Below are 13,705 nucleotides of genomic sequence, written 5' to 3'. Positions count from 1 at the left end.
CTGACCAATCAAAATGGGACTCCAGCCCAACAGAAATCTTCCATCTAGAGTTCTGCAAGTATCTTCTCCAAGTCCATCGCAGCACTTCAAACTCAGCTTGCCGGGCAGAGCTAGGCAGATTCCCACTATGGCTGACTATCCAGCAGAGGGCGCTCTCATATTGGGCGCATATACAGAGCAGCAACCCCAGCACTTACCACCATAAAGCCTCACTGAGCCAGGGTGGGGAGGCCATACCACGCTCTCTGAAACAAAACGTCAAGAGCCAGCCCAGCCAAGACCACCAACACAGGCTGACAAAAGCCCAAATAAAAGGAATGATAGAAAGCTGCAAGGACTGATACATAGAGGATTGGAGAAGTGACATAAAGAACTCCCAGAAACTCACTATCTACCAATCACTACAGAGGGAGTACACAATGGCCCCATATCTGGAGAGGCTACACCACCACAAAGATAGACAGGCCTTGAGCCTGTACCGTCTGAGTGCCCACAACCTGGAGATAGAGACAGGACGACACAGACAGACATGGAAGCCCCGGGAGGAGAGACTGTGCAGGCAATGTGACCAGGGGGTCCTGGAGGATGAGGCCCACTTCCTGCTACACTGCAGCAAATATACACCGTTGAGGACCGCCCATTTCCAAAGACTCTCCGCCCACATTGCAGATTTCACCTCCACAGATGAGGAGAGGAAACTCTACATCATACTTGGGGAAGAGGAAGAAACTGTGCAAATAGCTGCCCGATATGTCACGGCCTGCCACCAACTGAGAGGAACATGATAACACATGGACTGTATAACCCCATACTCCCCTCCCCTATGGACTGTATGCCTATACCCCCCTCCCCTATGGACTATATACCCCATCCCCCCATACCATCCCGTACATCCTCCTATGGACTGTATACCCATGTCCTTCCCTTATTCCCACAATCCCCCCCCCCCCCACATTAATGTTCTATTTTGCTTTGGCAATGCTAAATGTATTTGGTCCTGCCAATAAAGCTTTTTTGGATTTGGATTTGGAGAGAGAGAGAGAGAGAGAGAGAGAGAGAGAGAGAGAGAGAGAGAGAGAGAGAGAGAGAGAGAGAGAGAGAGGAGAGAGAGAGAGAGAGAGACCCCCGAAAGGGATTTTGGCCATTTGAAGAGACTTTTGGAAGCATTTTAAGCCATTTTCAGGTCATTTTCGGTTTTCTCTCCGGATATCTGAATCCGGCTGGATATCCAGGATATTGGGTTCGGATATCCGAATTTGCTCGAATACCAAAAAGTTATCTGGGTATCCAGATCAATTCGGATTTTGAAAAGGGGTATCCGAGCACCCCTGCTGCTGTGTGGTAGTTGACTTTGCTTGTCTGTCGCGTCCATCCAGCTGCACTGAATGTTCGATAAGGAACAAGACTCCCCCTTGCTAACTAGTTATGTGACTGTTCAGCCACATGAGATTGAGCACTAACAGGTCTGTGATGATCTTGCCCTTAGATGTCAGGGGCTGAACATGCGCTACACTGAACAGACCAGTGCAGCGTGAGTCTACCCTTTGGCAACAGGTGTGGGTAACCTTTTGGACTTAGCTGAAAGTACCATTGCAGTCTGTATATAATTAAAGTGAAACTAACCAAGGTTTGAACTAACCAATTAATAGCTGATATCCCTTTTCCCATGAGAAATATTTACCATTTCTAGAATAGATCATCAGGGGGGTCTGTATGGCTGATATTGTGGTGAAACCCCTCCCATGATCTAATTTAAACAAGTGTTTGTTTTTTTAAATAAATTAAATTACTTATTACACTCTCATAAATAGATGGACTAGTACAACACCTGACAGATCTGTCAGATTTTTTTTTTTTTTTGTAATTAGATTTGTATTAGATTTTGAAAAGAGTGTACAGCTTTGTAATCAGCATAACCAAAAAACATAATATAAAGAATAAGGAATATAAGGAACATAACATTGTAACAATTTGCTTTCTGTTGAATAAACAACCAACAGTTATATGAGTTTCAAAGCTTAGATCAGCTTATCCGAGGTAAGATAGATTTGAGCAACTTATTAAACAGAGTACTGATTGTCCCGGAATTCCAAGTCTCCAACAACATAGGAAGAAAGAACAGTTTAAATTCTCGTACACAATTTTCAAGTAGCTTATAGCATTGAATACACTTTATTGTAAGCTTTTCTTAAGGGGCCCATACATCTAACGATTTCCCCACGGATATACAGCCGTTTCGATCACAGTGATCGAAACGACTGTGAAATCGCCGCACACACCGCTGACAGAACGAACGATTTCCGTCCAAAATCGATCATTCCCGTCGATTCCCGTCGACCCATCCGTGCGGAAGATTTTTCTTGGTCGCCGGCGGCTCGGGAGTGCGTCGTTAGCGGCATTCGAATGCCCGACGACCGACGCAATACAGCGGTAATACGTTACCTGCTCCAGCCGGCGCGAGTCCCCTGGTCTTTTTCTCCGCTTCGGGCTCCAGAGCTACACAGAGCTTCCTGTCCTGGCAGGAAGTTTAAACAGTAGAGCGCCCTCTACTGTTTAAACTTCCCCTGGACAGGAAGTTCAGTAGCCGGAGTGGAGCGGAGCCGGAGTGGAGAAGAAGAAAGCGGGGACTCGCGCCGGCCGGAACAGGTAATGTATGCAGGGGGGGGGGGGAGGGGGGCGGCAGCAGCGGCTGCAGCTCCACTGATTGTGATCGGTTTCAGGCTGAAATCGATTCACAATCTGTTTGCAGTAAGATGGCCATACGATCCCTCTCTGATCAGATTTGATCAGAGAGGGATCTATCTGTTGGTCGAATCTGATGGCAAATCGACCAGTGTATGGCCACCTTTAGGGGCTTGCCCCAGATCTGTCAGATTTGAACTTTCCATTATCTTTTACTTATATCACAGATAGAGCAAGTATTCATCCCTCAGTCATGGGTAGAGAGGCTCATTCGGATTCTGCGGAATTGACATTTCCGCATTTTCGATTGGAAATCACAAAACAAAAATCGGATTCCGAGGAAATTAATTTACCCGCAACTTGGTTATTTGAACTCAGTTACAGAAAGTTATGAAAATGACCCTAAGATGGCGATACTGAGTAAATCTATGTATGTACAACAACTAAGAAAGAGAATTGGCTCTTTGGTGCATGAAAACATAATAGATTTTATTAAATGTTAATCAAAAACAATAATAGTTAATTAAATACATAGAACCTCCCCTAAAAAGGCATATAAAAATGTCAAAAAAAACCATCTAAGCACCAAATAGAGTGAAATAGAATGAGTGGGGCTGCAGTCCCCAACTTTTAAGAGAACAAAGGAGTCCACCTCTATATCATTAATGTAGTATGGATCACCAAAGATCACAGTAAAAGTTCCGAAGCTTGCCCCCAACAGCAGGGCTGGCTGTATTTCAAACCAAGTGGCACAATTAGTTAGACAGTGGTTAGTTCATCAGTGGTTAGATCAGTGAATATTATGCATGATGAAGCAACAACGTCTCACAATTAGTTAAGCAGTGATAGGTAGAGCAGTGGCTAAATCAGCAGATGTTATGCGTGATGAAGCATAACGTTCTCCCTCATAATATCCAAAGTTAGTTGGCAATCAGTTCAAAGCATCCAACATATGACTGGCACTTGAATGATGAATATCAAAGTTGTATCACGTCTCCCCAATCACAGGAGTAGATGTACGAACACTTGTAAAGTGGCAGCACTTGAGCAGACAAAAGCATAGCTGACAGCACCTTGTCACAGCGGATGCCCAAAATAAACCAACATAGTTCAAGGGATAGTAACCAGATCACAGCGTGTGGAAACATCAAAGGCTTGATATAATGAGTTCATAATCAGGCAGTGAAGATTTGATGGATCTTATGCATATGCCACATAGTTACCATCCGTAGCAGATGAGGAAAGTTCAATGTGATCCAAGATACGAGGCATCACCACAAAGAATTGGATGTCTAGAGGTGAGGCTGTCAGGTTGTGCCCAACATGTTTCACCGCTCCTAGCGGCCTTTTCTAAGGCAGTGTAATGTTTGGGGGTTATGCTTTGACCACCAAGAGCAACAAGGCTGAATGTAATGCTGAATAATGGAAGCGGCTACACAGGTTGCCCAGAACAACTGCAGCTCTGGGCTTCCTATATCGCTACAAATAATACACAATGGCAGCGCAATGCGATGTTGCGCTGCCTAGTGATAGCAAACATTCAGACAGGTAAAAGACAGGACTAAAGATTGGAGCGTAACTAGTAGCAACCGCAGCTCACAGTCATGTCCACAGAAGCAGAGCAAGCAGACAGCAACGGTCACCAGCAAGCATCCAAACAGACAAAACTACAGGAAAGAACTAATAGCAACTGCAGCCTATAGTTACGTTCCCAGAACTAGAGTAGCAGGAATACTACCAATCCCCAACGTGGTGATGGCGGAATCCAAGCTATCAGGATAATGGACTTCACTGACCCACTGCGGATGCAGCGAACGTACATCAGGCATGCAAACAAGGCAATACCCAATATAATAGAAAATAACAAACAGCTCAACTAACGGATAAATATTTATTAGAAAGTATGCATATATATTTAACAAGAAACTAGCTAAAGCACAAGTAATAAGGTCGCATTGAACTACATATACAGATCTAATACAGAGTGACAAAGTGCCCAGCAGACTAGCGTACTGACTGCTAAGACGGGCAAGGTCTAAAAGGGGAGACATACTTTTATGCTGGCATCGACCAATGGATGCAAGCATGCAAATTTCCACACAGCTGAATGGTAATCATTCAATCCTGAGCTTGCTTGATTACCATTTGCTAGCCAGTTGTGAACGCAAAGGACTCCCATAAGAAACACAAGCAGTACTATGTGACAACATGCCTGCAGGAAATCCAGGGCCATCTGGCCACAGCTCAGCTGCAGCAAGCAACTGGGGGAATGATGGCAGCATCCTGAGCTGCCCAGAACTGCAGAGCGATTGCAAATGACAATGTGACTCATTGCGAATGCACAACCGAAAGCAGGCTGACAAGCCAGAACTGTCCTTTGCAGCTCCACTGCAACGAACAGAACATGCTACAGGAGGAATCCTTACAGGCAGACAGCGAGTACAAACTGTAATGTGCACCGGATGGCGTCTTTATCCTATCTCGCACGCTAAATCCGTGCCCGCCCCTGTTCATGCCATCAGTAGCCATGCCCACACAACGTGTGTGTCAGCGTGTGAGCTAAGAGTCACTGGAGCACAAATGCACTCCACGGGCGGCTAATCTGGAAGGAAACTTTCTGATCTCACCCACATGACCTATAAGCTCCTATACCGACAAAGAAGGGGGAGCAAGGCGAGGAGAGGGAGCGCAAGAATTTATTAAAAGTGAACACCACACAAAATAACTATCGAATGTTGTATAAATAATGCCACAAATTACAAATATTTAACAAATGGTCTGTATACAACCCATATGTCGGTGAAGGTATATAAACCCACCGACAAGGCATATAAGACCTATCAACATAACATAAAAAATAATGAAAAGAAGCATAAATATTCTCTGAAGTGAAGCTATAGCCACCATTGTAAAGAGTATTACTGGGTCGTTTTTCAAAAATGATCTACTGTTCATCCAGAAATATTTATATATATGGGTCAGGAAAAATTTGCCATCACTAGAAGGAAAGAGCAAATATAGTGCAGCAGGAGGGAGAGGGAAAAAGGGGGGGGGGGGAAGAAAGGAGGGGGGGAAGAAAGGTGGAAGGAAAGATTGACAGGAAAAGAAGAAGGCGGAGCATAACCAATTGGCCTCAATTCACTAAGCTTATCTCCTGTCTTTAATAACTCCTCTGAGCTGTTTCTACAGTTATCTCCATGGTGATAATTGTAGAAACAGCTCAGAAGCATTATTAAAGACAGGAGATAAGCTTAGTGAATTGAGGCCATTGTATTACTTAGGCAAAAAAACTTGATAATTTATACTGTCATTAAGACCCTTTCCTTCAATTGCATTTAAAGTAAAAATCCAGCGAGATTCCAATTTTAATAGTGAAGTGTCCAGATCACCACCCCTCGGATGACAGTGGACTCTATCTAAACCTACAAATCTAATAAAGCCAGCATTTCCTCTATGTTCTAAATGAACATGTCTTGATATTGGTGATTTAAAATTGCAATTTGTGATGTCGCCCATATGATCTTTGATTCTCTCTTTGAATTCCAGCCATGTTTTACCAATGTAAAAACAGCTGAATCTACAACTCAGTAGGTAGATTACACCCACGGTGTTGCAGTTGACAAAATGTTGCAAAAACCATCTTCGACCGTTGGCAGCTTCACAGAATTGCCTGTCTCCAAATATTGGCAGTAGGTGCAACCGCCGCAGGTGTAGGTGCCAGTTACACCACAGTGTTTGCAGGGACCACCCCTTTCCCAATAATGTTTTGAGGTAAGTATGTTTCTCAAAGTTTTGCTGCGTCTGTATGTAATTTGAGGAGTAGGTGATATGAATTCCCTTACACTCGTATCATTTTGTAAAATATGCCAGTGGCGACGGAGTATTCTGTCCACTTCACTGCTCTGATCGTTATAACAGGTTATTAATCGTGATTGGTTTTCGGTGATTCTTGATTTGTCCCTCTTTATAAGCAAATCCTGGCGATTAGTTGATTTTGCACATTTATAGGCCTTTCTGAGCCATCGATCCTTGTAACCTCTTTCCCTAAAACGAGAGTGTAACAATTTAGCCTCTTTTTCAAATACGGAATCACCAGTGCAATTACAATGTGCTATAAGATATTGCGAATAATATGTTCAGGATGGGCACTTTTGGCATGTAAATACGCATTGGATGCAGTGGATTTTCGATACAGCTGAGTGGAAAGAAAGCCCTCGTCACTGGCCCTGATGGATAGATCTAAAAAGGAAATGGAATGGGGATGATAATAATCCATTGTAAATTTTAAATTCCAAGTATTGTGATTGAGGGTGTCTAAAAATTAATTAAGGAGGTCAACACCCCCTGTCCAAAACATAAGCACTTCATCTATGTACCTGTGCCACGACACAATGTGGCACAGGTACAGGACCAAGGCATCACTGCCAATCATTTCCACTCCCCCAGGTACAGGTTGGCAAGCGACGGGGCACAAGTGCTCCCCATTGCCGCCCCCTGCACCTGGAGGTAGTAGACTTCATCAAAAATAAATACATTGTTCTGCAAGATGAAAGTCAGCAGATCAAGAATGAAGTGATTATGTGGTTTTTCACTATTGTCCATCTCAGAAAGAAATGTACCTACCGCCTCCACCCCTCTATCCTGTGGAATACTGGAGTAGAGGGCCTCTACATCCAGGCCCAACAAAAGTGCATTCCTGGGTAAACTGCAGACCCTCTAGAATGCCCAAGAGATGTAACGTATCTTGTACAAAGGAAGGTAGACGATGCACATGTGGTTGCAAGTGCTTGTCTACATATATACTAATCTTGACGGTCAGCGACCCATTGCCCAAGACAATGGGTCACCCCGGCAACCTAGACAGGTTTTTGTGCACTTTATGTAATATCTATATAATCTGTGTCCAAACGCATGTGCAGGGTACACTATTTGAACTCCGAGGATCACATGCTTAAGGCTGGAAGCGGCTGATACACGTGGTTAGGCGTGCGTAACTGCGCTCCTGCTGCAGCTACAGAACCCCCGTCCTTTCCAGACGATACTGGCTCTGTTTGGCTGATATTGGGTTAAAACCCCTCCCACAGTGTGATGTCAGGACTAATAATCAGAGCCCCCTGATGATCCAATTAAGAAAAGGAAACAATTTCTCATGGGAAATGGGGTATCAGCTAGTGATTGGGATGAAGTTCAAGCCTTGGTCACGGTTTCTCTTTAAGCCTCAAAGTATACCCGAGGCAACATGTGACATGACAAGATAAACATGTGTATGTACAGTGGAAAAAATATTAATAACCAGACTGTTTTACTTGTTTTATTTTACTGCCTGAAATAGTTAATTTTTAGGTACAGGAGTGACAGCTTAAAGGATTCCCGAAGTGACGTATGACATGATGAGATAGACATGGGTATGTACAGTGCCGGGCACACTAATAATTATGCTATGTTCCTTTTTTTCCTTTTCTGCCTGAAAGAGTTAAATATCAGGTATGTAAGTGGCTGACTCAGTCCTGACTCAGACAGGAAGTGACTACAGTGTGACCCTCATTGATAAGAAATTCCAACTATAAAACACTTTCCTTGCAGAAAATGAGATCAGGAAAGAGGTAAAAAGGGTCAATAGTTCATAGATTTTAGCTCTGGCATACTTCAATGAATGTTTCATTGAGCAAAACAACATTAAACAGTTAAAACTTAAAAATTAAATTTAAGCATAAAAAATTCATTTTTAGGAGAAGGTAGATAGATACAGTTGTTTATTTTCACTTAGGGTGTTCTTTAAGTCTGTACCTTGTAATGAATATAGTAAACACCACTAAGCAACATAAGCAGATTATAGCCATAAATGTTTTCCTGGCAGAATACAACTTCTAAGAGCAGGGAGAGATGGACAAAGGTAAATATTTCATGTATTTTCATTTAGGGACACTGAAGGCTGCCACTGAGCAGAGACAACAAAACATCCAATCTACTTTTTAAATATAAAATAAAGTCATGGGATGTATAAAAATGTCATTTGTAGGAGTAGGAGGATAAATACAATTGTTTATCTCGTTAGTGTATTCTAACCACGGGTTCAGTACCTCAGGTAAAAATTACAGATCTTGTCATGACAGGCTCTGTCTTAATGATAGAGGATTGGGGGGAAGTTAGGGTTAAATACTAACCTGTTCTAGCATCCTTCACTGACTGCTCCACCCCCCTTGAAGATACAGACCTAGAAATTTGTATTTTTCTAAATTGCTACCAAGGCTCTGCATTGCAGTGACCCTCCCCCAGTGCCAGCCACTGCCTAATTGGTGGCTGCAAAGCTGGGGGCAGGCTGGAACAAGGCAGGAGGAGATTTCCAAACTTCTTCAGTGTTTGAAAGCAGGGCTGCGACTGTCTGCTAGGGGGGCAGAGCGCGAGCTGTGACAGTCACTTGGCATTTTTACTGAAGGTCATTCTAAGTGCTTTAAATCCAAGAGTTATATTATCCCTTTAATTAGCTGCCTGCCTGAGTTATCTCAGTTTAGATGCCATTCAAGCAGGGCAGACTTAGCCGACAAAACTTAAAGAGGAACTCTAGTAAAAATAATTTAATTTAAAAAAAAGTGCTTCCTTTTTATAATAATCCCATGTAATAATTTATAAGTGTCCCTGCGTCCTCTCCGTGTGTCAGTGTTTTTGCGTTACTGCGCATATCAAGCACTGACAGCCGTTAGGACAGGACGCAGGGCAGCCGGGTGCGTGCGTAGTGGGTGCATGCATGCGGCGGGGCAGGTGCACACGCGCGGCGGATGGGTGCGCGCGCACACTGACTGGCGGTGGTGGTGGTGTAAAGAGACCTAGAGCCTGTTTTTAAATGGGCTTATGTCAACTAATTATGTATAAATGATTTAGTCAGTGTTTGCCCATTGTAAAATCTTTCCTCTCCCTGATTTACATTCTGACATTTATGGCATGGTGACATTTTTACTGCTGGCAGGTGATGTCACTGGAAGTAGCTGCTGCTTGCTTTTTTGGCAGTTGGAAATAGCTGTAAACAGTTATTTCCCACAATGCAATGATGTTCACAGACAGGAAACTGCCAGGACCCTGGTCTTTACAGTTTCCTGTGGGAGGGGTTTCACCACAATATCAGCCATACAGATCCTGTTGATGATCAGTTTGTGAAAAGGAATCGATTTATCATGTAAAAGGGGGGTATCAGCTACTAATTGAGATGATGTTAATTTCTCTTTAAGCTGCCGAATTCAGCCTAATGCAGAGCATCAAGGGGAACTTCATATTTATCTTATCCAGACACAGGATAATTTTTGCTGGATCGTTTTTCCCCTTCTATCACAGAGCAGCGCTGTAATGTCAATGTCCTCCTCTGGGTCCCGATCACATGATATAACATGTGATCAGGACCTGAAGGTGGATGTCAGCATTACAGCACTGCTCAGTGGTGGAAGAGGAGATTGGCTCTGTAATACTGACATCCTCCCTTCAGGTCTCGATCACATATGACCACATATGACATGGTTTCGGAGGAGGATATCGGCATTATTGCACCACTGTAGTAGATGAAGAGAGCAAATCCGGCCTTCTAGGTCTGGTAAATATAAATGGTTCCCTGCATGGCTCTGCATACATTGATGGAGGCTGGGGAATGCAGAAAAAGCATGGGACCAAAGTACACTTGATTTAAAAAAAATGACAGGGAAAAGATTAGATGTGTTTGTATTACTGTTGCGATTGTAACTTTGTTCAAATAGTACACTAGTCAAAATTCACTAACCTCATCTCCTGTCTTTAATAACAATTCTGTGCTGTTTTTACTGTTATCACCATGGAGATAAATCATGTAGTATTTACTAAACCATTTACCTCAGGCAAACCTTAAAATGAAGATTCTGTTGTTAAATTAGGAAAAAACTTTTAAAGTTAAGGTTTCAATCCTCAAAATAACAACAAAATTCTAAGGTTAAAGCCACAGCCTCTCTCTCTCCTTGCTTGGCTGTCCTACACAGACTAGTCGTAATCATCCTGGCAGCAGGAGGATGCGAGCTACAGCTTGCCTGCATGTGCTCCTCCCGTCCTTATCTACTGCATGTAAGGATAACTACAGCGGTGATACCTTAACCTATTTTGGTTTCTGGACCTAGAAACTACGTCCAGAAACCATGTGCGCTACCACGCGCCCCCGCGGCCGATCGCGCGCGTGCACGCGCACTCCCGGCCGCGGATTCGGTAGTCAGGGAATCAATATATCGGGCTATGAAGCCCGATCACTGATTCCTCTCCCCCGCTGAAAAAGCGACAGCTTCTCCCGGAAGCTGCGCCTTTTCTGGCCGTTCCCTTCCTGATGTGCCACTCTAAGCGTGTGTTACGTTTAGAGTGACGTCATGTAAACAAACTAATGGCCGCCATCTTGTGGCCAAAAAGTAATACTACACCTGAAAATGAAAATAAATTAAAATCAACACACATTTACATTATAAATCTATTGTTTACCCCCCACCCTCCCAAAACTACCCAAATAAAATGTTTACTATAAATAAAAAAAAACCATTACAATAAAAAAAAAAAAACATGTAAATATTTACCTAAGGGTCTAAACTTTTTAAATATCAATGTAAAGATGAAATATTTCTATTTTTTTTTATTTTAAACTTGTTAATAGTGATAGATGCAAAATGGAAAAAATGCACCATTATTTCCAAATAAAATATTGTCGCCATACATTGTGATAGGGACATAATTTTAACGGTGTAATAACCGGGACATATGGGCATATACAATACATGAGTTTTAATTATGGAGGCATGTATTATTTTAAAACTATAATGGCTGAAAACTGAGAAATAATGAATTTTTCCATTTTTTTCTTATTCTTCCTGTTAAAATGCGTTTACAGTAAAGTGGCTCTTAGCAAAATGTACCCCCCAATGAAAGCCTAATTGGTGGCGGAAAAAACAAGATATAGATCAGTTCATTGTGATAAGTAGTGATAAAGTTATAGGCTAATGAATGGGAGGTGAACATTTCTCTCGTGAAAACCACGGAACCTGAATGGGTTAAGGACTGGAGTGATAAGACAATGCTCTTACTGCAAAAGCTTATCACTACATGTTAATAAGGCAAGCTTCTTTAGTGGATTGAACCCTAAACTACTGATCAATGTGTGGTGATACGTTTTCACTTGCCTTATTATCACCAGCGTGATCTTAGTGAAGTGTGGATAATGGCATAGAAAATGAAAGTGCTATCTTACTGAATAATAATGATGGTAAAAAGCCTCAACAAGAATCATTATCAATCATCATCATCATCATCACGGTCATTCTCACTATTGTAAAGATGGCTTGAAACCCAGATTCATTCTGTAACATAGCATACTAATTCATGAAATTTAGGGAATCTGTGACCTCTCATATACTGTATGTATTTCTATTCTTGTCAGCCTTCCTAAAATTTCATTTTGACAAGAATGATGATCTTCTACATATTATGTGTTTCAGCACTGATTTCTTTCCTAAAACATATTTTCTCCAAAATGGACTTTCTTAGCTTAGGAATGGCTTGGATAATGATAAGGGCTTGTATGGAAGGAAAACACACAACAAGAAACCATCCAATCAAGGTAATGATATCTGAAGTTTTTTTATCTCCTGCATAGAACATGAGTTCAAAAACACAGAAGATTGTGGAGAACGTAAGAAGCAAGATCATGGTTCTCGTTGCACTGATGAGAGTTTGGATGTTGGGACGATTATGCCCAGAAATGTTTTGCTTCATTTTTGTTATATGTCTTACTAGAGTGAATGTTGTGACTCCAGTGGAGGTAGCAGCCAGAATAAAGGGAAGACAACTACCCAGGACAGCTGATATTGCTATGTATATTGGTTTTACGAGAAATGTTACTCCATTAAGCGAAGTTTCCACTGTACTGTTGGTCTGAGGTTGTACAATGTCCAACATCCAGATACAGGGGAGACTCATGAAAATTGAACTGACTCCAGTCAGAAGAAGAATATGTGGCAGGAAGGATGAGAGGACTCTTCTTAACACCATAATGAGCTGATGGCCGGTGCTGATAATGGTGAGGCAGTAGTTAGCACACAGCCAGCAAGTCAGCCAAAAACTGCAAAACATGAATATCAAACTCAAAACAATCAAAGGCAAAGCCACTTCCCTCATATAAAATACATGGGGCAAAAAGACAGAGAGGACATTCAGCACCATGAACTCCAACTGCATGAACACATTGACCAGCCCCATGGCAAAATAAATTAGAATGCTAGGATTCATATTGGGCTCATTTTTCAAGATTTTGAATTTGAAGAACATGATGCAGATGTTCAGAGAGATTCCTACAACTTGCACGGTGGTGATGATGGTGATCAAAGTGACCTCTTGAGCTGTAGCCATTATGATGATCTGTAGAAGGAGACGCTGTTTAGGGTTTTAAGGTCTCTGGAAAGTGATATTTTAGATTCTGATGCAAATAATCTGCAAATGTTATTTGCTTCTTTCCATAGCATATTTGCTTTCCTGTTTTCACAGTGACATAAAGATGGATGGACGTGTATTCATGATACCTGAGCAATAAACTTAAAGAGGCATCACAGGGACATGTGGTAGAATGATGTACATTATTCAGGATACCCACTTTTGGGCATCATGGTGGTGTAGGGAATCAGAATTAGAATCTATTAATTTGGCCAAGTAAGTTTGTACATACAAGGAATTTCACTGGGAAGTTGCTTAACCTTTTGAGCATCGCCGTAGGTAAATCCTATGCTGCACTTATGGCTGTCTAAGCCTGATGCGGAGTAGGATATACGCCACTGCCGTTTCCACTCTCACAATGATCATGCGCACCGGAGAGGAGAGATTAAGCTATAATATGACAGCTGACATATCCCATCAATGATCAGGAGCCATCGCGATTTGCTCCTGATAACATGATCACTACGATCGTGTAGGGGGAAAGAAGAGGATCAACTCACCTTCCTGACATTCCCCTGGCCAGATCGGCTCACCTCTCCACTCTGGC

The sequence above is a fragment of the Hyperolius riggenbachi genome, chromosome 7 (genome assembly GCF_040937935.1).
Source record: "Hyperolius riggenbachi isolate aHypRig1 chromosome 7, aHypRig1.pri, whole genome shotgun sequence".
Lineage (NCBI taxonomy): Eukaryota > Metazoa > Chordata > Amphibia > Anura > Hyperoliidae > Hyperolius > Hyperolius riggenbachi.
Note: the sequence above shows the minus strand (reverse complement) of the source record.